This window comes from Cryptomeria japonica, chromosome 3 (assembly GCF_030272615.1).
Source record: "Cryptomeria japonica chromosome 3, Sugi_1.0, whole genome shotgun sequence".
NCBI lineage: Eukaryota > Viridiplantae > Streptophyta > Pinopsida > Cupressales > Cupressaceae > Cryptomeria > Cryptomeria japonica.
The window spans coordinates 331,311,312-331,338,593 of NC_081407.1; positions in this window are offsets into that span (position 1 = coordinate 331,311,312).

Here is a 27,282-nt window from a genome sequence, read left to right on the forward strand (position 1 = left end):
CCTATGGTAATTTTTCTTATAGAAGGTAGGGCACTAAATCGAAGATGTCCTAATCTTCTAGGACAAATTTCATTAGAATTTGATACTTCATGATTTAGTGCTTTTTCTTTAGTATTACATAATTTGTATAAACTACCATCTCTAGATCCTATAGGAATAGCATTCTTTATGTTAGAGTTTTTAGGCCAGAGTAGAACTTTATCTTCATGGAAGGTGACACGATATCCTTGATCAACTAGTCCTGAAATAGAGACCAAATTCCCTTTTTATACCTAGTACAAAGAGAACATCTTTCAATTGTAATGTAAATCTTTTTCTTAATTGAATTGAGCAGGGCCCAATTCCTTTCACTGGATAGGTAGAATTGTCTCCTATTGTAACTTCTTCAGTTGAGTGGCCTTCAAAGGTTTCAGATTGATCTCTAAAATCGGTTATGTGTCAAGATGCTCCATTGTCGATTATCCACATATGTTTGTTTGAGTTTAGTTCTCTTGATAAGGCTAAGAAAAATAAAGGAATCTCTACTTCCTTGACTTCATCTATGGTTGCTTGAGCTTTCTTTCTTTCTGGGCAGAACTTGTGAGTGTGTCCAAATTTATCACACTTGTAGCATTGAATCTTTGAGAATTCTTTTCTTTCATGATTATTTCCTCTCTTTCGTTTGAACTTCATTTTCTTCCCTTTTTTTCTTGTGTTAGCATGTAGTGCTTTAATTTATCCCTCTTTGTTTGGACCCAATCCTCTTGTGATTAGTCAAGATTATTCTTGAGTACAATCATTCTTGAGTTGATTGAATTTTGGTAGTGTCGGATGAGCACTAATGCCTTGAATAAAGGATTCCCAATTGGATGGTAATCCCTTGAGTGCTATTAGAGATAACTCCATATCATTTATATTATTCCCAATAGTTGACATTTGGTCTTTTAACTCTGAAATCCTCATGAAATAGGATGTGATTGTTTCTCCTTTGTTCATGTAGATATGCATTAATTGTTGTTTTAAATTGAGCAATACACTTGCATTATTTATTTCGTATGAGTTTTGAATGGTATTGAACATATCATAAGTTGTAGTTAGTTTTGAGATTGTTGGGAGAATGTGATCTTTACAGCATCAATTATGATTTTCTTAGCTCTATTGTTGTGTCTTTTCCAAGTTGTTTTCTCTGGCTCGTCTGTGGGCATCTTAGTATCTTCTTCTATGTATGTATCTAGTTCAAGTTCTTGAAGAATTGTTGTTATTCAAATTCTCCATGAGATGAATTTTGATGCACCTTCGAGTCTATCCTCCACTCTAACATTGTTCACCATGATTGATTTTCCTTCGATTCTGAATGCAATTTTGAATTTATTTTAGAAAAGAGGTCTCACTATTTTATTATTTCTCTACCAATGTGGCTCTGATACCATGTTAAGGAATTTAGATCAAAGATAGAGAATACAATAGTCTGGTAATATGTAGTGAGAATAGAGTTTAATAAGATCACTGAAATGAATATGTTTTACCTCCAATGTTTATATATATATATATATATATATAACTCTAACTATTAATCTTCTATGATAATATCGACAGCTTGCTGGCTTGTGAAACTGCCACAATTATTGGTTTCAGTTCACAAAAAGTGTCGATGCCTATAAATAAAAGGATGAAGAGTCATGTACATGTAGGGGCATGACTTCTATGTGGCTTACTCCATGTAGAGTCATGACCCTACGGGGGCATGACCCTTAATTCAATGTTGATATATATTACTTGCTTCAATTCGAATGAAGCTATATCCTTAACAGAGATTGCTAGAGGTTGTGTTATTGAAGACTTAATCATCTTGATCAATATATTCATGTACCTTTCTTTTTGATAATGAGTCTCCCTAGCAAGATCATTGTATCTTGCATGGAGGCAATGAGTCTCATCTTGCAAATCCCATAGGGTAGTGCAGCTCTACCTAGAAGTTCTTCTGGAAAAAGCGATCTTCCTTAGTAGTGAGCCTAAAATATTATTGTAATCTTGTTCATAAATTATGTGTTGACTCTCACCATGGTCTTTCCTTGTTTAGTTTTTCACATTAATCTAGTGTTATCTTGCGTACGGTTTCCATTGTTTTATCTTTCATTGGTACCTATAAGTTTAAGAATAAGTTTATATTGATTAGACTTATATATTTTAAGTAATTTCTTAAAGCCTATTCACTCCCCCTCCCCTCTTAGCCTTGTGTGTGTTTATTAGTATGTAGCTACTAAAATCTATGTGTAACTTAAACTATATGGTGGATTTATCAGGCTAGTAAAATCCAACCCCCACTATGTAATTTGTTTATTTTCTTTGATTGGATGAAGAGGGAGGGAAAGAAAGAAAATTTCCTATAATTATTCACCCATCTATGAGCATTATTAAACAAGGTTGACCAACAATTATGAGTTGTTATTATCTTAATAGTACTGGTCCTTTTAGAGAAATGGCCACTTGAGGAGTCATTATAGATTTCTTCCAATAGTCTACTTCAAGTTGGTCTTGTCCAATGCATCTTATTATAACTCTAAAATCTTTCCTAATAATTATGCCATTCACTAAGAAATAAGGGATAGACTACAACCTAAAATGTCTTTCTTTTGTCCTTTCTAGACCTAGAGAATATCTAGCTTCTTGCAAGAAAGAAAACATATCATTCACTTGTTTAATTTGAGTTTCAATGTTGGTTGATTGGTCATTGTTTTGAGTGTCAACATTTGTTGACTGGTCATCTTGAAATACATGGGAATCCTTTTTAGGAGTCTCAAAGGATGCAAAAAGTTGTTTACACAATACCTTGCCTCTTACAAGCTTGGTGATCCTAATCCCTATGTCATATACCATGAGTTTTGTGATCTATCCGACTAACTTTTAATTGATATTCTTGCTTAAAAATAATTCTTTAATCTTATACCAAAAATAAAAATAATGCTCTAACAATAGTAAGTACTTTCTTCTACACATCTTCATACCAAATCTCATAATATTTAAGCTCATTACTGAAGAAAGCAATTGGATAATCCTAATTCTCATTGTTTAATTGTGTTAGAATAATTGATATACTTTATTCTCCTCCAAATGTGTAGAGGATGAAATCTTTGTTATATTTAGGATTTGCAAGAGTGGGTTTTTGGGCAATGACTTGTTTGATTTAATCAAAACAAACCTATCCATCATCGGCACAATTGAATACTATATTCTTATTTAGAATAAAGTGAGAGATTTTACCATGTTAGCAAGCTTAAGAATGAACCTTCTCAGAAATTTAATCTTTCCAAGAAAACTCAACAGTTATTTCTTGTGCCCAATAAGTTGAAGAGACAAATAATATCTACTCATTTTGGGTTGTAGATACAAAGTGTCCCAATAATTTTTCTTGATCTATATTAAAAAAACACAGTTTCTTGGATTCAAGGACAAGTGTCGAATTCCCTACACTTTTAGAGAACTTATTTTTAAGGTGATCAAAATGGTCATCTATATTGCTTTGAAAAAATAGTTATGTTGGGGTGTAGAGAATTCATTTGGAGGGAGGCTCATTAAATGTTATTAATGTGATCTGCTGTAATAGCATCCCTAGTTGGCATATTAACCAGTGGCTTCAACCGATCTTGAGGCTGCTACCTAGCTTTGAGGAATTTTGAGTTAGCCACATGTATAGGGAAGGTAATGGTGAAGCTAATAGACTTTCTAAATTGGCTATAGTCATAGGTGACCCCACCTGAATATTCACCAATGATGGTTTTTGGGGTTAGTTGGTGATGTGGCATTGGTTCCACTAGTTGACATGCTATCCTCACTCTCCGTTTAGGGGGACGCTCTCCGATTGGGTCTATTGATGGTTGTGCGCTCTCCGGTTCATTTTGCAACTTCCAGCTGTGGAACAAATTGCTTCTTTTCTCCTCGGTAGCCACTTTACCCCCGGTCATGGTTTCCGATGGAGAGATCGACCGTTTGCCCTATTTACCTGTTATGGTCTCTTCTTACCAACGTGATGTGACGCTTTGCCAACATCATTGATTAGTGTCGGTTTTGGCCTCAAGGCAATTAAATATAAGTGTACTTTAATATCTAGTCATGACTAGATTCTCTTAAGATTTTTTTTAATCACTTGATGCTTAAAGTCGGTCGACACCAACTTGAGGAGCTTTGCTGTAGATGGTTTGTGGATATTGGCAACTCACGCATGTGGATATTTATTGGGTATGAATTGCTTGCAGGGTGTCATATTCTCTGGTTTGATGTTGTGCTATTTAACAATGGTATACCCTTCTTTCCATCAAACAATTTCTTTTCTTTCTTCATGATTCGCTATGGAGTCCCCAATCCTCCTTGAAGCTACTTGTCGCCAAATGGCTTTCCTAGGTGAAATCACGGACAAATGTCTACAAGAGGTCCTCTTCTCTTGGCATCCTCTCATTCTCCAAAACATTAAGAGGATTATAGGAAATGAATTCCTTAGAGCGTATCACAAGTACAGAGCCAATGCCGATATCCCATCCTTTTTTCTTGCAATGATAATTTACATGGGTACTAGTAAGCAAAAAGAAAAACTGTTAACACAAATGATGTTTAAGCATCGCCTGTTGGGAGAAATAGATGTTGTTATGGACAATATTGATGCCAATCTTAGAATTCTGCTACCCCAAAATTACTATATGTCACTAGGTAATGGAGCAAAGGTTAAGAAGCTTGTGATTGTTAATTCTCTGGATTTTGAGTCTATCCAAGCAACCTAGCCTAGTATCTCTAGGAACATTTATTTACTATTTAAAGCAGCTGGCATACAAAGAAATTTCACTTTGGATTGATGGGCAAAATTTCTCTATGAAGATATAGAGGGAATCGATGACTTTGGGATTTTGGAGAATGGAGATCTGGTGGATGGAAATGACTAGGGTTTTGGGTTGGGCAAAGAGTGGTTCCCAAATGACTACTGACTCCCAAAGGAGAAGGTAGAATCAGTTGGTCATTTGAATTATGGCACAGAATGTCCCATTGTTTTGGATGTGGCTAATGCACTAGTCAATGATGCTTCTGAAGACTCTCTTTGACTTTGGTTGTCACTAGGCCCTTTGGTCTCTCTTCTTTTTGAGTTTGTATGTTGTCTTAAAACCTCTGTATCTGTAAGAGGTTGTTTTATGTTTCTACTCTTCCAGCCTTCAGGGCTAGTCGTTCTTGTCTTAGACTTGAGCTAAGGTAGGGGGTTTTCTTCCCGATTCTTTCCCCCTACCGCTCTTTTTGAATCAGGACTTGTATCCTCCTTTTTGTTTAATACAAGGGTGTGTTGCCCTTATGCAACTATTTACTTATTAAAAAAATAATTAGTTATGTCATTAAAGTAAATTATTAGGAAAATTTTTATTAACACACTCTTAGAGGCCATATTCATTACTATTTGGAAGGTAGAACCAATATTTGTCAACCTCTAAAGAATCTTTCAATAGTTATAGGTGCCTAAGTTGGTAATGAATTTAGGACCTTGTATTGGTCAAATTCTTGAATCATAATTTGATTCTTGCCTAAGTATCCATCCAAGAATGAAAACCTATCTAAACCACTTACCTTTTGAAATGTTTGTTCCATGGAGGGCAAAGGTTAACAATCGAAGGTCTATTTAGATCGATAAAGTCTACACATATCCTTATCTCCCAATTTTTATTTCTCAAAAGAACAAGATTGGCCACCCAAGAGGAACACCTAATGGGAAAAAGATATTTTCCTCTATGAGTTTGGTTTTAAAGTCTTTCCTCATCAATGATTGAATTTTTTGATTCATGGGTCTTTTTTCCTATCTAATAAGTCTAGTTGGATATCAAAATTGAATATCAATCTATTTGTAGCTCATTCCCCTTAGATAAAAGTTTACTGTAGCCTTTGAATACTCATTAGCCATATACACTAGTTGATTTCATTCTATTCATACTTGAATTTGTAAATAGTAACTGGAGGGATCCCTACCACATATACTTTTTTATTTCCAAAAAGTAGATCGGTTGTGAATTATAGATAATATTAATAGGTTGTTACTCTTTGACATTCCTTTTGCCAATTTTTATTTTTCAAAAAATCTCTTTTTTAACTTGTACTCTCTCTCTATCCCATTTTGTATAAACTAGTTAGTATAGGATACGTTATACATCAAGTTAGTTTATGTTGTACATTACTTAAGTTTAGTAAAATCATAAATATAGTCAATTTCATCTTATTTAGAGAATAAAAGAATAATTTGAATTTCTTTAGAGGCTCTTGAATATTAACACAAAATAAAAATAGTGATATCTATGAAAGCTTCTCAAGCACTAGAAAAAATAATAGTTGCAAATTCATATTTTTCTTGTTTCTAGTAAGCGGTCATTCCTAGGAGACTCAACATCCACGCTTTATTATAAGGGAAAGTTCACCTTCTTATCTCCTCCTCAATAAAAGTTTCATCCTCAAAATAATTGTCAATAAAAGTCCACCACAAAAAGAAAACAACTTGGAACAAGTGCAAAAGATCAAATAAATAAGACAATGAATTGGCATGGAGATTTCATAAATCCATAATATGAATTTGGTATAGGGATTCCATTATTTAAAAAATTGAAGTGGCCAAGAAGAAGTGCAATAAAAAACCAAGCTAGGATAATATTTCAAGGTGAATATAGTTCAATTCAAAAATACAAATCTCCTTATAAAACCACCATGTTTTTCTTAGGATAGAAAATTTAACATAGGGATTCACATAGCATAACATATGGTCATTATATGGTATTTGATTTTGAAAAAATAAATTAATATATTTCCAAATATTAATAGAAGAAAACATATTTTTTTAATTTTTTTTCACAAATATTGGGCCTTGGATAGTGAAAGGTAGTTGAAGTTCTTCCTAAGGAATGGTAAATTGGTAAATAAAGTTTATAAATATTCCTACCTTTTGCGGTTTGCATTACCTTAAAAAGTTGAATTATTTATGGTAATTATATAGTACATGCAAAATTCTTTTTCTAGTCCTAAAATGGCCTATTGAAAAGGGTGCTTATACTCCATAGAGGAAACATAGGTTTGTTTCAAAAATGGAGATGATACATACACCTTGTAGTACAATATATACACCTTGTAGTACAATATATAATGCAAACAAGAAAAATTGTTTTAATTTAGAATGGTAAAGGTTTTTACCTTTACATTTTAAATTGTGTAAAATATATGCTTTTTAATATTTTATTGACATATTTGGGGGCTTAATAGATACTTTATTGATAGGGTTGTAAATGATGTCAATGAAGATAATTATTTCAATGTTCATGGGCATATTCAAGATTAGTGAACAATATGATTTTGGTTTCTTAAATTAAATTATATTTATATATAATTATTATACTTTTCTCACTAAAAAGGTATAGAAGAAGTTAGAAATGACCCCATATCCATAGAAACTAGTTCACCTTCATTTTTTCTAGATTATATTTTCTATTAAGATCAATTAAAATAATTATATTACTATAAAAATATATATAGAATATATTGTTTTTAATTATTATCTATAATGCAAATTTTCATAGAATATTTTTAATTTGGAGGTGAGACTAATATCAATCAAAATGATATGTTGATTCAAACACATGAAAGGTTTAACTTAGGAACAATATAAAAGATTGTTAGAAAAATAAATTACAATGATATATTGGTAGAAGGTAATATTCTATTATAATATCAAGAAATATAAATACGACTTAGAGGTAAATTAGTTAAAGTTCTATGAATGCATAAATTTACTATACCAAATATAACTATATCTTACTATACACTCATTTATACATGTGATAGAGATCTTAGATATGCCACCACATGAAAAAATAAAGCTTGAGTGTGCTAATAGAAGTGATGGTTTGATTATATACATGGTTAAACTCTAATGTAAGGAAGGCCTATAAATACCCTAAATCATAGTTAATTGATGGTAGAGGTAGAGGAGATAATAGAGGTAGTATATTGATGACAATTAGAGAAATAGTTAAAGAGTATGAAGTGTATCATGATTCTTATAGTGTTTCCCAAGAGGACAATGTAAGCATTACCTTTGATAAAGATTATCAACTATGCTCATATATAGTACATTATTTTTTATTTAATATTTCAAAGTTTATCTTGAATTACTAATAATATTTTTTCTTTTTTCTTTTTATGAGATTGACACTTAAAACTATATGCCTTTCAATATATATTTTTTCCAAATGACCTCATTTTTTAACAAATAATATGCTAATATTTTGAGTGGACGTTTGAAATTCTTAATTATTAATTTAAGTACAACAGTAATAAGAAAAATAATCGAAAAGCTTCCTTCTTCTTTCTACCATGAAAGGTGAAAATGTTATTTTATTTAATCAACTGATTTTGTGGTTAATGATAAAGTGCAAGTTCTCACATTTAAGCTTTCTTTCATATTCAAGTGTGGGAAAAGGAGGTGGGAATTGAACTATATACATCAAAGACTCGTTGAAATCAAATGGACAATGTACCATGAATCATGTTGTGCCTAACCATGCTATCATTTGTTAGCTTTCCAGTAAAGAGACGACCACTTTTATAGCTATTTGTGTTCTAATGAATTTTGGGCGCCCTCCCTTACCAACCGTCATGAAGAGACCCCAACATCTGCTTTATGTTCTTGGATTCTCATTTTACTCCTTATATGCTTGGCTGATGCGTTTCGGTTATTTTACGTCTTAACAATATCATTCTAACAATCCGACTACACATATTCTAGCAGCTTTCTGTGTGAACCTTTGTACCACTTAAGAATGATTGTCCCCCTCAAGTGGCATAGAATTTGAGAGTTCTTTTTACTGTGAACATTTGATTAATAAGAATTCCATGCAACTTTCCAATTAAATAAATTTCATATAACTCCAAGCATACGATGAAATACACTACGTACGAGTACTCTATTAGCAAAAATCTGAAAGGAAATTCTAGGTCGAGATGGATTCATTAATACCGAGTATTTCTTATTAAGTACAGACAGCCATACTTAAAACCAAGCTGTCAATGATATGCTACAAATACACAAAACAAACTTCGCGGGAATTTTAATCTTGTCAAGAAAAAGAATAAAACATTTCAGACTGTGAGTACATCAGTGGTTTATGAATCGTCATTCAGCCTCGCTAAAAGCATTCCACAACAGACAAACCGTATGGGAAAAACGTCAAGGAAAATAATGCAAGATGTTTCTCTAACCAACCAAAATCACAATCAAAGGTACTGAATGCCATGCTGTTTCTTCAGACATTCTGATGAATTAGTTTACGCAATCTCACATAAAAACAGAAATTCTTACAGTTCACTTTACCTGGGTGTGACCCATTTGTTCAATTCTCCAGACAAAAGACTGGCCTCATATTAATAATATAAAAGTATTTACAACATTATCCTCAAAACTCCTTCTATATAGTCTTTTCTCATGCTTCTGTTATACAGAGAAATACAGTCTTCAATGTGACTGTATAACCTGCATGCTCCACTCGTTGACTACTTATGGATAAAAGAAATCTAAAGTTTTTGCCATGACTTACCTTTTGTTCTACCTTTTAAAATGAGGTTCACATGCACCTGTAAAAGCTGAATAACGTTAGAAAAGACAGGGACAGTGAAACTAGGTCAGAAGTGAAGTAAGATTATTTTTAGAAACACACAGATTGTGAAAGCTAATGATTGAGTTTATAGCTATATTGGTGAAACTAAGGTTGGAGGTTGTGCGACTTGAACTCGAGATATGTTGGTATTGAAACTAAGTTTTCAATTAAAAGTTGGTTTTAAACTTTTCTCAAGGATTGAAAATAAACATACTAACTCTTCCAAACAGTAATAATATCTCTTTCTTTTATAAGGTTTTCAAATAAAAGATATGCCTCAAGAGGACAATGAAAATGTTAAAGTGGTACTTTTAATTGCATTAATCTTTTCTTGAATTGTATATTTTTGTTTGAGTTATTGTATTCAAGTAGTTAGTGTACAATGAAGAATTCCAGTGGTTATGAATATCTTAATCGTATAAATAGTATTTTATTTTTTACATTTATTTTTTTACTTGTTAATCATTTTCTTATTATATTTTTTTTTATCAGTTTATATTAATGTACTTGAATAAATAAATAAAAGAACAATACACTTAATAATGATAGTGTCATGAAATATTTTAATAGTCATAAACATGTTAATTTGTGTTATCTTTTGTTAAACAAATAATAGTCTATTTCTCATTTATTCTTATCTTTTGTCTACTCATTAAGCACATTCTTATTATATATTTCTTTTTTAAGTTTTATCTTATTCTACTTGAATAAACATGTTAATAGAAAAAGTACCAAATAGTTATAGGTTCATGAAATGTCTCCCTAGTTATGAACATGTTCATGTGTTATCTTTATTTGTACAAGTAGTAGTGAATTTCTCTTTTATGCTTAGCTTATATGTATTCAATATTCATTTTTCTATTATATATTTTTGTATAATAATTGTATAGTAAATTGAGCTTGCTTCATTTCTTATCATGTTTCTCTTCGGGTAGAAATTTTTACATATGGGATTTGCATAGCATATGTTCACTATATGGTATTTGATTTTTTTTAAAAAAAATAATATATTTCTAAATATTGGTAGAAGATTTTTTTTTTATTTTTTTGATTTTTTTTTATTTTTTATTTTTTGCAAATATTGGGCCTTGGATAGTGGAAGGTAGTTGAAGTTCTTCCTAAGGAATGGGAAATTGGTAAATAAAATAAATAAATATTCCTAGCTTTTGCGGTTTCCATGACCTTAAAAGGTTGAATTATTTATGGTACTTATGTAGTACATGCAAAATGATTTATTTAGTCCAAAGATGGCCTATTGACAAATGTGTTTATACTCCATAGAGGAAACATAGGTTTGTTTCAAAAAATGGAGATGATATATAAACCTTGTACAACAATATATAATGCAAACAAGAAAAATGGTTTTAATTTAGAATGATAAGATAAAAATCTTTACGTTTTAAATTATGTAAAATACATGCTTTTTAATATTTTACTGACATATTTAGGGGCTTAATATAAACTTTATTGAAAGGGTTGTAAATGATGACAATGAAGATAAGTATTTCAATGTTCATGGATATAATCAAGATAGATGAAAAATATTTTTTTGATTTCTTAAATTAAATTATATTTATGTATAATTATTACGCTTTTCTTACTAAAAAGGTATAGAAGAAGTTATAAATGACCCCATATCTATAGAAACTAGTTCACTTTCAATTTTTCTAGATTATATTTTCTATTAAGATCAGTTAAAATAATTATATAAATATAATTATCTATAATGCAAATTTTCATTCAATATACATCAATGACTCGTCGAAATTAAATGGACAATGTACCATGAATCATGTTGCGCCTAACCATGGCTATCATTTCTTAGCTTTCCACTAAAGAGACGACCACTTTTACAGCTATTTGTGTTCTACTCAATTTTGGGCGCCCTCCCTTACCAACCGTCATGAAGAGACCCCAACATCTGCTTTATGTCGTTGGATTCTCATTTTACTCATATGCTTGGCTGATGTGTTTCGGTTATTTTACGTCCTAACAATATCATTCTAACAATCCCACTATTAGAGAGTCTTTAGATATTCTAGCAGCCTTCAGTGTGAACCTTTGTGCTACTTAAGAATGATTGTCCCCCTCAAGTAGCATACAATTTTTCTATTAGAGTTCTTTTAACTGTGAACATTCGATTAATAAGAATTCCATAGAACTTTTCAATTAAATAAATTTCATATAACTCCAAGCATACGATGAAATACACTACGTACGAGTACTTCTATTAGCAAAAATCTCAATGGAAATTCTAGGTTGAGATGGATTCATTTATACCAAGTATTTCTGTTTTATTTACGTACCGACAGCCATACTTAAAATCAAGCTGTCAATGATATGCAAAACAAATTTCACGGGAATTTTAATCTTGTCAAGAGAAAGAATAAAGCATTTCAGATTATGATTACATCAGTGGTTTATGAATCATCATTCAGTATCGCCAAAACCATTTCGCAACAGACAAACCGTATATGAAAAATAATGCAAAATGTTTCTCTAATCAATCCAAATCAGAATCAAACGTACTGAATGCCACGTTATTTCTTCAGACATTCTGATGAGCTTGTTTATGGAATCTCACATTAAAACAGAAATTCTTACTGTTCACTTTACCTGTGACCCATTTGTTCAATTGCCCAGACAAAAGACTGGCCTCATATTAATAATATTAAAGTATTTATAACATTATCTTCAAAAACTCCTTATATATAGTCTTAGTCTTTTCTGATGCTTCTGTTATACAGAGAAATACAGTCTTGAATGTGACTGCATAGCCTCCATGCTCCACTCGTTTACTACTTCTGGATAAAAGAAATCTAAAGTTTTTGCCATGACTTACCTTTTGTTCTACCTTTTAAAATGAGGTTCACATGCATCTGTAAAAGCTGAATAAGGTTAGAAAAGACAGGGTCAGTGAAACTGGGTCAGAAGGGAAGTAAGATTATTTTTAGAAACACACAGATTGTGAAAGCTAATGATTCAGTTTATAGCTATAACTTTTCGCAAGGATTGAAAATAAACATACTAACTCTTCCAAACAGTAGTAATATCTCTTTCTTTTATAAGGTCTTCAAATAAAAGATGTGGCTCCTTTAGTACTGTTTTACTTACGGGTCCACATCAAGAGGACAATGAAAATGTTAAAGTGATACTTTTAATTGTATTAATGGTGGGCTATCCTTTCATGAATTGTATTTTTTGTTTGTGTTAGAGTATTGAAATAGTTAGAGTACATTGAAGTATTGCAGTGGTTATGAATATCTTAATCGTATAAATAGTTTTTTATTTTTTTTCCTTATTCTTGATACTTGTTTTTGGGAGAAAGGGTAAAAACTTTATTGAGAATCAGAAACAAGCATTACAAAAAAGAATCAGAGGCCCAAGGCTCCCGAGAAAAACTACCAACCCAGCCACAGATCAACTAGCTTCAAAGCCATACGTGTCCTTAGTGATAATCTTCTGCAATTCTTGACAGTAATCCCGAGAGAGATGCTCCCAGCCTTCCACTTTCCACTCACTATCATGATCCGAGGCCCACTTGGCCAAACAGTCGGCCACTCCATTCCATTCGCGAGGAATATGAATGAAGGACACCTGCTCCATCAAGGAGCTAATTTGGAGAATCTGCTGAACAATCCCTGCCAACTACCACTAAATCCCACTCACCTTCTGATTAGACAACAAATTAACAAAAATTTGTGAATCCAATTCACAAATCACCTTCCTAAAACCCCACTCCAAAGCCCACTCAAGTGCATAAAGAATCACAAAACCCTCCATAAAATTATTAGACTAACACCCTTTATGCACCGAAAAGAAGAAAACAACCTCCCCATTGCTATTCCTGCCAACACCCCCTATCCCAGTAGGGCCTGGGTTACCTCTAGAAGAGCCATCAGTGTTGATCTTGATATACCCATCCTAAGGGGGTGCCCACCTTCCAATCCTGTGCACCTTCTTCACAGCCCGTCTACCTTTCCTGACACAAGCAGAGGCAGGAGATAGCTCTTGCAAGCCAAGCCTACTCACAACATCCGCCTCATCTCTACCCAATGGGAAGTTTACCTCACATTTAGCTTCCACTATCTCCCGAATCATAACAGTGATCCTATTCCAAACTTGTTGAACAAACAGTTTGGCCTCCCTAAAAATCCTTCTGTTCCTTTCGAGCCAGATCTACCACAGAATGAAGATAGGCCCAATATACCAAACCTTCTGGAGGAAGGAGGATGAAATAGGAGGTCTGCCCAAACTGCTCCAAAACTCAACCAGAGAATCTGCATGGACACAAGGATGCTTCCACACCCCCCACCAATAGTGCCAGATAAGCATAGAGAAAGGGCATCTGAAGAACAGATGTGAGGCATCTTCCTCTTCGTTACCACACAAAACACAAATAGAAGGCCCCAAGAATCCCCACTTGCGGATATTGTCCCAAGTTAGACACCTATTCCAAGCCACAATCTAGACAAAACAATTATACTACGACCAAGAAGCATTATTCCACACCTGTTTCCACCAGTTCACTTCTCCTCCCTCAAGTCTTTGTCTCAATAGTTCCCGATAACCACTAGCCACAAAAAAATGCCCTTACGATTTGGAGACCACGCCAGCCCATCCCTACCCTTAAGGGAGCTATAGTGTCTATTCACCAAAATGCCTTGCAACTCTGCACACTCTTCCTCCATCCCAACAACCGGCCATTCATTAGGAGTCTTCCACCACTCTAGATCCAGCCGACCGCACCTATAGACAGCCTTAAAGTCACTCACCCTTGACCATCCAGCTTCCAATAACCTCTGGCCCAGGTTTCCAAGGTTAAGGAACTGATTAAGGATGGGAGGGTACCCATCCCAAGAATCATTCCAGAAAAGAACCTCTTTCCCCCTTCTGCAAATCCAAAAAAGGCTTGCCTTAATGATAGAAGCTCCCCTCTTGAGAGTGTAGCATATCGATGAGCCCTTCCCTTCTAGTGAATATCTAGGGATTTCCTCCATCGGGATCCTTTGCATATATTTGTTGGCCAAAATCTTGGCCCAGCCTCGGTCCTGCTCAACACACCACCTCCAGTACAATTTAGCTGCAAGAGCCTCCCCAAAAAGAATAGACTGCCTTAACCCAAGCCCCTCAGACTGCTTCAGGGTACATACCAAGTCCCAGTTGACCAGGCTCCATTTGGAAGAGGTGAGATTACTTGCCCATAAAAATTTCCTAGCCAAAGAGTCCAACCCCTTCAAGAACCACTTAGGAGCCACTTGAAGCATACATCGATAGATCGGAAGAGCCTAGACCACCGACTGAATCAGTAGAACCCTCCCCACAAAGGATAACCATCTATGAGTCCAGTGTTCAACCTTGAAATGAAATTTATCCAAGATCCCTTGCCACGACTCCCTAGGGGGATTGCCAGGAGAAATAGGGATACCCAAATATGTCAAGGGTAGAGAGCCAACTTGGAATCTCAAGATAATAGCAATCCTCCTCTAGATAGACTCAGGAGTATTGAAAAAGAGGATAGAAGATTTATCCTCATTGATCATCTGGCCTGAAGCTGCAAGATAAACATCTAGAACCTTTTGCAGATTCATAGCTTCACTGATCTGTGCTAGCCCCATAAGGGCTATATCATCCACAAACTGCATGTGAGACTGTAGCTGCAAATCATTACCCCATCTCCAACCCTGAATAGAACCCCGACCCACATTATGCTTAATCAGCCTCCCAGACCCTCAACAAGAAGATTGAATAAATAAGGGGAGAAGGGATCTCCCTGGCAGAGACCCCTAGAGGCACCAAACAACTTGGTATGGTCTCCATTGATAAACACAGAGAAAGAGGTGGACGTAACACAACTCATGACCCACTGGATCCACTCGTCCGCAAAACCAAAAGCCCTAAGGATCTTCTGAATGAAGGACCAATGGACTCTATTGTATGCCTTTTCCATATCCAGCTTGATAAACATAGCTTTTTCCTTGGAGGTTGCCATAGAATGAATGGTCTATGTAGTAATGACCACCCCATCCAGAATTTGGCACCCTTCCACAAGCCGACTCTGCTCCTCAGAAATAACACTCCCTAAACTCTTCTTCAATCTATCCGCTATCAGCTTCGAGATGATCTTATAAATCACATTGCAAAGGGAGATTGGGAGGAACTAGCCTAACCGGTCAGCCCCTACACACTTGGGAATTAGAGCAACGAAGGTCGCATTCAATGCCCTAAGCATCTGTTTATTCCTCTGGGACTCTTGGACTACTTCCAATAAATCCAACCTAATTATATCCCAGAACTCTTGAAAGAATTCAACAGGGAACCCATCTAGTCCAAGAGCCTCTCCTTTCCTCATGTGTAAGACTATCCTCTCAAGTTCCTCTAGCAAAATAGGATACAAAAGCTGCTCATTCATCTCCCTCAAGACAAGAGAAGGGATGCAATCCAGAACCAGATTCTCCTCCACTATTTCCCCCTGAGAATCCTCCCTAAAGAGGGACTAGAAAAACTGGAGAGACTCCCTAGACATCTCCTGCATGGATAAGCACTGCTCCCCTCTATCATTAACCAGAATAGGAATGAAATTTCCGTGTCTTCTTGCTTTCACTGAGTTGAAGAAGAAAGCAGTGTTCTTGTCCCCCTCCTTCAGCCAGTCAATATGAGCTCTTTGCTTCCAATATATTTCTTCCCGAAGCTCCCATTCCTCTACCACCTTGACAGCACTGTCTTCCTCTCTAAGCAGATCCTCAGACAGCCCATGCTCCCTAATTTCCCTGGTGATCTCATTCAGTACAATTTGAGCAGCTTTCTTCTCATGGAAAATGTTCCTGAAGCCTTGTCGGTTCCACAGTTTAAGATGAAGCTTTACAAAGTGTAGCTGCTTGGCAAAAGAGTACATGGCAGTGCCAAAGGCTGGCCTCCCTTTCCTCCACTAGTCCGCAACAAGGACCTACAAAGAATGGTCCCAAAGCCACATAAGTTGGAATTTGAATGAAGGCGAACGGGCAACCCAAGCCAAAGATGAAACCAACTTGATGGGCTAGTGATCCGACCCTCTCTAGTCAAGAATCTCCAAACTTGTGGACCACCCCCCACCGATCCAAAAATAGGAAACCAGAAAATGATCCAGTCGCTCAACAATCCAATTCTCTCCCACCCTCCTATTGTTCCAAGTGAACAAACCATTGCTAGGCTTGATGTCAACTAACCACAGCAAGGAGATACTATCCTAGAAAAGGAAAGAAGAAGGTTCTAACTGCATTACACCCCCCTTCTTTTCACTCAACTCCAGGATGATATTGAAGTCTCCCGCCATAATCCAAGGGTGAGAGGGGGCCAACCTTCGCATACCTAAAACATGAGACCATAAGCCTTGCTTACCCTAAAAATTAGTGGGAGCATAGATATTCGAAAACAAGATGAATTCCCCAGTCTCAAGACTAGATAGCACCCCGGATAATGAGGATCTGGAAGCAACCCACCAGACAGGGCATAACCTTAAAGGGTTCCAAAGGTAGGCCACCCCTCCTGAGGAACCAGTTGCCCCAACACACTGACACTCGCCTCGCCCCCACAGCTTTGGCACAAGACCCATCATACTCTCTACTAAAATTTTATTTTCTTGCAAGAAAAGGACATCAGGTGAATGATTCCTGATCAAATCCTGGATAGCTTTTTGTCTAGGGTCGCTGTTCAAGCCCCTTACATTCCATGAAAGCACAATCATTTAGGAGGGTTGGAGAAGTGCGAATCCAATGTCTTCATTGATCCTGACTCGACCAAATTCTCCCCCATCAATTTGATCTTATCCAGATCCTTCTTCCTACCGACCTTTGAGCTCTTCTCTGAAGCACTTTTCTTAATATCTCTCTGATGTAGACCCAGGTGAATGGCCGACTTATTACTTTTAGCCCCACCTAGTTCCAATTTTGAAGCTATGGGGGAACCCTCCCCCTCAACCAGGTTCACCTCCATCCCAAGAGCCAGGCCCAACTAAACCCCTACTATCTAGTCCATCTCCATCTGCTGGCTTCCAACCACTAGTAGGGCCTGGGAAGATTCCTCCATTACACTTTCCAACACCCCTCCAGATGCACCTTGATCTAGAGGGGTTAACCCCAAATTTACTTCCTGATGGCTTAGGTCATCCAAGGCATCAAATCTGTTGAAGGTATCCTCCTTGCATCTCTCCTGTAAGGGTCTCTTCTGTCCTCTGTTCCTGTTCTTTGTCTTTACTGAGACAAAACCATCAGCACCCTCTACCACACCCAACATGGGAGCTTTCCATTTCTCAGCCCTATCAAGGCTCAGTTCTGGCTACTGAGGTTGTCGGACTACCGGTTTGTATCTAGGACACTTCTGCTATAAATGACCATACTCATGACACAGACAGCAATGAAATGGTAGAGTCTCATAATCTAGCTATTGAACCCATGAATAAGAGCTTGCACACATATCTATAGCATCTGGCAATGGTTTACTAAGATCTATTTCAGCACAGATACATGCAAAGGTCATTACCTTTCTCCCTAGAGTTTGCGACGAGGATCCCACTGGCCTCCCAAGCAGAGCAGTGAGCATCTATAGCACATCCTCCCGATGGCATTCCATTGGAAGACGTGGTAACTGAACCCACACCGGAACCCTATTTGGGAGCTCCTCTGAAGGATTAAACCCCGCATGCCATGGCTTGATGAATAATCCCACCTGGTTGTAAAAATACGGACCTCCTTCAAAAACCCTATTGCGATCCTCCATGCAATTGAACGTGACCATGAAATAGTTATTTGCCAAAAGCATAATCTCCATTTCCCCTTCCGGTGCCCATGTCGACTACGCCCAATTTTCCAAAAACTATAGTGAAACCCTCATTCCCAAAAACTTGCAGTACAACGAGTGATTTGAAAAATATTCAATGTCTTTGGCTTTTATCTCAGGAGGGATGATCAGCTTCGGCCTCTCACTGCATCTCTCCAAACACCCATTAATTTTCACCATGCGAGCACTACCAGCACTCCCAGAGCCCGAGTGAGAAGAGAATAGGTTATTGTTAAATGTCTTCACATTCTGAAATGGGGGTTTTGAGCCCATCACAGCATGGGAATCCATAGCTGGGATTGGCTATGAGGCTTCCCCACCCAAAGTCGCCATCAGGGCTCACAAAGAATAAAAAAGAGAAAAAACAAGGACGCTGGCCGAGGGCCCACACCCCAAAGGTCTCCCCATGGGGGCTCGGCACCCAAGGCCCCTCCCCTCACCTGTACCACCAAAGATTGGCCCACCTACAATCCCAAGCTCCTGGGGTATCCTCGGTTGCAGCAGCAAAGACCCCACCCCCACGCAGCCTTCGCACCCTTGGATGACCACCCTGTAGCCACCCCCGAGCCCTCCAGCCCCTTCCACCACCGTCTACCCTGCTCTCGTAGCAGTTCCCTCCCGCACGAAGCCACACCAGTGCCGCCTGCGAGCTAGGGCCGTGAAACCCTAGCTCGGCTTCCTGCATGCACCAGCGTGGATGCCATCCAATAAATCCGCTTATTCTTGATACTTGTTAATCATTCTTTTATTTTTAATTTTTTTAATCAGTGTATCTTAATGTACTTGAATAAACAAATAAAAGAACAATGTACTTAAATAATGATAGTGTAATGAAATATTTCAATAGTCATAAACATGCTAATTTGTGTTATCTTTAGTTGTACAAATAATAGTATATTTCTCATTTATTCTTATCCTTGTCTACTCATTAAGCACATTCTTATTATACATTTCTTTTGTTTAGTTTATCTTATTCTTCTTAAATAAACAAGTTAATAGAAAAAGTACCAAATAGTTATACATTCATAAAATGTCTCATTAGTTATGAACATGCTCACGGGTTATCTTTATTTGTACAAGTAGCAGTTGATTCTCTTTTATGCTTACCTTATATGTATTCATTAGTCATTTTTCTATTATATATATATTTTTTGTTTTATTCATCTAATTGTTCTTGAATAAACAAGTTAATGAGAAAAGTATTTAAACAGTGTTAGTCCCATGAAGTGTCTCAATAATTGTATAGTAACATGAGCTTGCTCCATTTCTTATGAGAAGATTCTTTTCCACACTAATAATACTTAAAGGATAAATTAATCTTAGTTTATTTAATTTCTTTTTTTTTAATTAAATTGGTTGAACATGATCTTTGGTACATTCATGAGTATTTATTACACTTTTTGACTATGAGGGTTCTTTCATTTCAGCACTTTCCTTTAAAAAAGAAAAAAAAAACTATTATCACACTTTTACTTTTGTTTTTGAAAACTAAATTAGATTAGGATATTATTAGTTTTTTGATAAAATTTATTTTAATTTAAAGTAAATATTTTGAAGCTATTCTTATTAAATAAAATTATTAAATTATTGTAATGCCCCTCTCTTGATTGGACCCTAGTTTACCTAGTTGACTTTGATTGAAGTTTTCAGTTGATTATTTCGATAGAATGTATCTTATGTTGTAATAACTTTTATCATGATATTCTATGCTATGTTGTTATGGATTCAATAAATGTTAGTTTCACATTATATACTTAGGGATGTTTAGATGTTAGATTTTATGCTTATGTATTGACCATGGACTGACATATTCATTTTATGTATGAGATATATCATGTGTTTGTTTTCATATTTTAGTATGAGTCTATATGGGATGGGAGGGGATGATCTTTCATCACTCACTTCAGGGAGACAAAATTTCATGATTCCCCTTCACCGGTGTGCCAGCTATAATTGGATATATGTATGTATGCATTTCTCAGTGATGTAGGACTACAAGTACAAGGCATCGATTCCACCTAACTTCATAGGTTTGAGCATGCCTATATTATCCTGATGGAAGTTGGAGGAGATAGTCATAAAACCTGTCAGTGTCATCCCTAGCCTTGCTCGATATCAGAGCATTGTCAGTTGTCTTTTGTCTATCTTATTGGAACACCACTTAGGCAATTTTTGCGATGCTTGGTATGTGGATGATGTATGTCTTCTTGTTTAGTGTTGCTAAATGTTTTTATATGTTGGTTGAATTATTTATCAAATTATTATTTAATGTCGATGATAATCTAATTAATTATTATTACTTATGAGTATTTAATAATTAATGTTTATGTTTTTAATGTATAAAGATATTAAAGGATTAAATTAAGACTTTACCCTTGTATTAATTAATTAATAATATGGTTGTAAATAAATTAATTAAGAAAAGTGATTTTTTTAATAAAGTAAATTAAGCTTGATTTATTAGATATTGTGCCATGCTTTTATATGTGGTTATAAATTTATCATTTTTCACATTAAATAAATAGCTTTGTTGTATTTTATGGAATGACATTTTAATGTTGAATAAATTTAATTATATATTAAATTTAATTGTTTATTTATTAAATTAGTATTTTTAAATTTCAATGGAAGTTTCAAAAAGGTAAGATTTAAATTTAAATTTGGGTTCTATTTTTATATATTTAAAACTAAGATTGGATCCATCTTTGGGATTTGCCTGATGTAGATAGTTTTGTTTAATATGGTCTTATTCATTAAATGAATTAAATTTTGACAAGATGGGCTTATTAATAATGTAAGTTGTTTAAAATAGTATTTAATTATTAATAATTCATTCTTGCATGTTTGAGAATGAATGTCTTTTGGCTAAAGAATGCTTATTGGGTTAATGATTTAAGGGAAATGTGGTTTTTTGTTGAATTGAGTTAGTATATGAGTCTTGGCTTTCGAGTTAAATTTGTTAAGTGATGGTCTTGTTTTTAATTGTTATTTCCCTCAAGTGGTCTTGTGATGTGGTTTGACCCGTTATGTGAGTTGTAGTACCTCCGATTGGTTCTTGATTTTAGTTCCTCTTTGCTAGTGTTATAATGTTAAATTTTTTATTGGGTTTAATTATGGAAGTTCTTCTCAGTCTCTTAGTATCATATGATTACTCTCCTTTTGGGATTGAGTTATGTTGAGTTCTCTGAAGGAAGATTTCGATATTGATTCTTATATGGTCGATATGAGATGTACTTCTAGAATTGTTTAGATCTCATTTTGGTTTATGGTGCTTTTGTCCTTATTAAGAGACTCATGGGATTATTTATGATGAATCTTTGTTGATGATTGATTTTTGAGTATGTTTGTCTTGTAAGGGAGAGTGGCTTCCAAGTGCGGGTCGGGGCCCAAAGTGGTTGCGAGGATAACCCATTGGGAGTTGGCTTAATAAGTGATAACTTAATAATGTATTAGGGGGTTGGGCAGTTTATAATATTAAACTAGATTAATTGTGTCCCACTCATGGTTTAGTGCTCGTTTAGACTCAAAATGCATTGGGAAGGCATGGAATTGAAAAACATGCTACCTTGTCCTCATGAAAGGTTCGTTGGGTCCACATGAGTCTTGTATGGGGTTCGGGGTTCGAGGTTCGGGAGAGGCTGCTAGGATAACCCAAGATGGGTGTCAGGGCCTATGGAGACCTGCTAGGATAACCCATAGCAAGCTATGCAATGACACTCTTCTCTTATGTTCACAAGTGTTCAGTCTTGTGTTGGTTATACCAGGAGCATTCTTGTTGGAGCCATTTTTGTAAGTGTATATTGTGGATTCTCGTTGAAATGTTTTAGACCCTATGCTACATTCTTGTGGTTTTCTTGAGGGCCTTATGTCTATCTCCTAGCACAAAGGGGTGGTTCCTTTTTGGGCCACATGGTCAAGTGGTAGTGTCATTTTCCATCGGGTATTTTGTTCAAGTCTTGCGAGGATTGGCTTCGTACTTGCTCCAGCTTTCTCTCTTGGATTGGGTTAGCTCTGTGTAATAGTTTGATCATTTATATGTCTTTCATTGGATCTTATATGGATCAGATGTAATATATGTATATGTATGCCTTCATGAAAGACATGTAATCATGATGTAATTTTGTAATGTACTTGTGATCTGTAAATGAGATTTATATGAAATAATATGTAGATGGTAGGAGTTACATCAGTAAGGGAAACATTGATTTTATGCCACTAAATGTGTTATTATGAATGTGGCTTTAGAAATGTTTATGTAATAGAATGTAAATATATTTTTCGATCATTTGATTACAAGGATTACTTTAGTTGCTAAATTTGTTTAAGTATATATATGTATAATGTTATCTTTAGTTAAATTAATTTCTTCAATCAATGATTAGTTAGATTAAGTAATCCACATTAGGAAATCCTCTAGGAGCTGTAGATTAAGTCTTCTGCTTGTGCAATTTAATGCAATCTTTCCTATCAATGCAATGGTATGTTCCATTAATGTTTTAACAAAAAACAAAATTCACTCTTTTTCGAGTGTGTTAGTCAAATTCTGTAGGATTTCTTGGCAGGGCATTACACTTGGTATCAGAGCCAAGATTGCACACAGTGGGATCTCTAGTTAAACTTGTGCCCTTAGTCTAGTTTGGTGTATATATTAGTATTGTTGTATGCTTGTCCTTCTGAAGTATGCTTGGGATTGATGTATAACCTTGTAAATCTTAGATGTTTCAAGGTCTGTTTCTTCCACTTATTCCTTTTGAAGATCCTAATTGAGTATAACATGTGTTTTCACTTGTCCTTCTCACTTCTTGATGTTAGTACTTGTTATATGAGTATAGGTGCTTTTGATTTCTATTAATTTATTTTAGATATACGATTACTCTTAGTATAGAGAGAATTGTATATGCCTCCCTAACTGATGTTGTATTCTCTAGACTAGCTCATTAGGTTTGTTAATGCATTGCCTTAAGTTTGAAAGTATGATGTTGTTCTTGTGTTTTACATGTAATCTGAATTAGTACCGAAATCACGAGAACTTGCATGCAAGGTATCGAGTGCATTTATGTTGTATTCTCTAGACTAGCTCATTAGGTTTGTTAATGCATTGCCTAAAGTCTGAAAGTATGATGATGTACTTGTGTTTTACATGTAATCTAAATTAGTACTGAAATCATGAGAACTTGAATGCAACGTATCGAGTGCATTTATATAAGGAATTGAAAGTATTTCTCTCCTTCTCCTTCTCTCTAGAAATTAAAACTATCTGCATCATGTGTACTTACGGCTTGTGTATTTCTTCTTATTGTGAGGGAATGTTTGTAATTCTATGAAACCCTTTTGTGTTCCTAGAATATTTGAGTGTGTACTTGGATAATAAGGGGGTTTTGGGTTATAAATGATCATGATTTACATTAGGAGGGGATTGTATGTATTTTCTTAAATGAATTCATCATGTGTCTATGTATGAGTAACATAATAAATGTCTTTCTTAGGAACCGTTTGATAGTATGTTTGCATTTGACATGTGGAATTGACATTGTATAAAATAGGATGTGTAAACGAAGAACATCTTGATGTGTATATATTTATATATAGTTAACTGATAGATTCCTTTTTCTTCCCTCTTCTTCTTGTATTTGGATATTCAATGAAAGATAATAGTTAATAATGTATTTGTATCTCTTAGAAGTAGTAAGTGTTAATGAAGGAGATTTTGTATATAAGAAATGACTCTTTGTATAGATCACATCTTGGAAATTAGGACCTTAGTTGCATCTTAAATCTTAGGAAATGTTATGATAATACAATTTTCATAATTCTAAGTAGGTAGTGAAATGAAGTATAATATAGGTGATATGCATAAGAGGAAATTTAATCATCTTTGTGTGACCTTGTTGGTTTATGTGCATAGGTATGAATTGTTTGAGTATCAAAAATTCTCTCCCTCTTCTCTCTATCTAGTTAAAAGGATTCATATAAATCCTACTAAATAATGTATTAAAATAAATAGAATTATTTAATTGCTTGTTGATGAATATTAAATGGCATTTATTAAGAAATGTTTGATTAATTCTACTTTGAAGACCCAAAGTGTTTTGTATTTCATGTTAGGATATCATGTAAAGTAAGTAAGTGAAATACTTTTTGCATATATTCTATAGGTAGTCCATATGATTTAGTCAGTTGACAGATCATGATAGAGGATAAGTATTGAATAAGATAAGGTTATGCATTGCACGTAGAATGTGTATAGAGAATATAATATTTTTTTTTTTGTTCTGTTTTATTTAAAAAAAATAGAAGTCTTTAGCTTCATAATTTTTTTGCATAATTATAAATAACTATATGAATATTGTGTTTGATCAGTGAAAAATATATAAATGATGGTACTTCCTTACCTTATTCGAAGTGAAAATACTAGTAGAATGGATAAATGGTGATAGAAATAGTGCGTCCATGTTATTAATTTTAATTGTAGATGTTGAAATCATTAAATAATTAGAAGTTTATGCTTAAGATCTATTTAAAAACGATATTGTTAGGAATGCAATTACCTTGTAATGGTGATATTGTAAAGAATCATAGTTATGTACTGCGTGTATTACCTATATGTGTGAAATGTCGTATCTTTCCCTTTCTTGCCTCCATCTTCTTACATAAAAGACAACTATATGATCTTTCACATGTATAAAAGATTACATAGTATTAAAGAAATGTAGTTCATCTGATAGCCTAAAGTGTCTAGTATTCATTCTCTAATACACTCAAGATGTGTGATCTTGGGTGTTGTATGGTGGTTACTCCCTTTGGTGTGGCTGAAAATGGTCACCATGTTTTGAGGTTTTTATTGTGTCAATATTTTGACTTTCTTATAAATGGTGTTTCGTGATTATGGGGCTAGCATTTTCTTTTGAGATTTCTTATGAAAGGAATGAGCACTAAAATTCTCTTTTTCTTCCATTTAATTTATGCCACTTGTTATGTTTTTGGTGTACAGTTGTTTGTCAAAATTGTTGGCATCTTTATTTATTTAATATTGAACTTGACAATTTTAATTTTGGATGACTTTCTTTTGAGGTTTTTGGTGGTCATTTTGAACGTTTGAATTAGCTGACCCTAGTTATGTGTTAAGTGTTATATCTATCATGTTTGTTTGAACCTCTGATAGTGTGTTAAGGGAGGACACTACAGAGAGTGGATATAGGTATAATGGGGTAACGAAATAGTATTGATATTAGTTAAGGAAATAAAGTATATTTTCTATGATGAAATTTGTTTATAACCATCCAAATCATAAGGCATATTAGGAAGAAGTGTGAGTTGGATCTAGTGAATTGTGTGACATGCTTTAGATAAATATTAAGGATCTGTAGACTTATTGTATTGATGAGTGTTTTGGGATGCCTACATGGATTGTATTTGAGTTAAGCTGACATTAGATGGTTGGACATATGTAATTATATCAATTTCCTCTCTTAGAATGAGATTGTATTGTGCTTTATGATTGATGTTTTGGTGAATGTTGATGTGATTTATATACCATGAACCTTTATTCATTCAATGTGTATGCATTATGGACCTTAGAAGTAGTATGATATATTAGTTAGGACTAAATTTGAGAACTTAATCTAAGTGTATGTTGTGTTTTCTCTAGTAATGTAGGAAGGAGTTATCTATAAAATGTTGTGTTAAATGTTTTTTTATCATCATATTGGTGCTTATAGATGTAAAGGAAGTGTTTCTATGTGTGGATAGTGTAAGTAATGATGCTTGTACATTATGATATGTATACTTTTGGATAAGGATTTCAGTACAAAATATTATGTCTTGTAACGATGCTTGTTGGAATATTGGTTTCTAGAAGTTAAATAAGAGATTTAGCATGCAATGCATTGATTTCTAGTAATTTAGGATGGTGAAGGGAAAATTTGCTGAATACTACTTGAGTTAGAAAAGGAATGAAATAATTATATAAGATAGTGTTGTTGGGTGGTAATATCCTTTTCGTTAGTAGATTGGTTATGTGGATCGTGTGCTCATTAAGATAAGCCAAATTTAGTGTTATTTAATATGGTTTTATGACTAGCATGTTCCTATTTTTCATCTTAGCTTTGCAACTTCCAGGAGTAAGTTGAACCCTAGGGGGCGAGGATGTAATGCCCCTCTCTTGATTGGATCCTAGTTTACCTAGTTGACTATAGTTGACTTTTTCAATTAATTATTTGGATAGAATGTATCCCATGTTGTAATAAATTTTATCATGATATTCTATGTTATGATATTATATATTTAGTAAATGTTAGTTTCAAATTATATCCTTAGGTATGTTTAGATGTTATATTTTATGCTTATGTATTGACCATGGATTGACATATTCATTTTATGTATGAGATATATCATGTGTTTGTTTTCATGTATGAGTATGAGTTTTTATGGGGTGTGAGGGGATGATCTTTCGTCACTCACTTCGGAGAGACACAAAATATCACAATTCCCTTTCACTGGTGTGCCTATCATAATTGGATATATGTATGTAAGTATTTCGCGGTGATGCAGGACTGCAAGTACAAGGCATCGACTCCACTTGGCTTCATAGGTCTGAGCATGCCTATATTATCCTAATGGAAGTTGGAGGAGATCTTTGTAGGGACTGTCAGTGTCATCCCTAGCCTTGCTTGATTTCAGAGCATTGTTAGTTGTCTTTTGTCTATCCTCTCGGAATGCCACTTAGGCAATTTTCCTAATGCTTGGTATGTGGATGATGTTTGTCTTCTTGTTTAGTGTTTCTAAATGTTTTAATATGTTGGTTGAATTATTTATCAAATTATTATTAAGT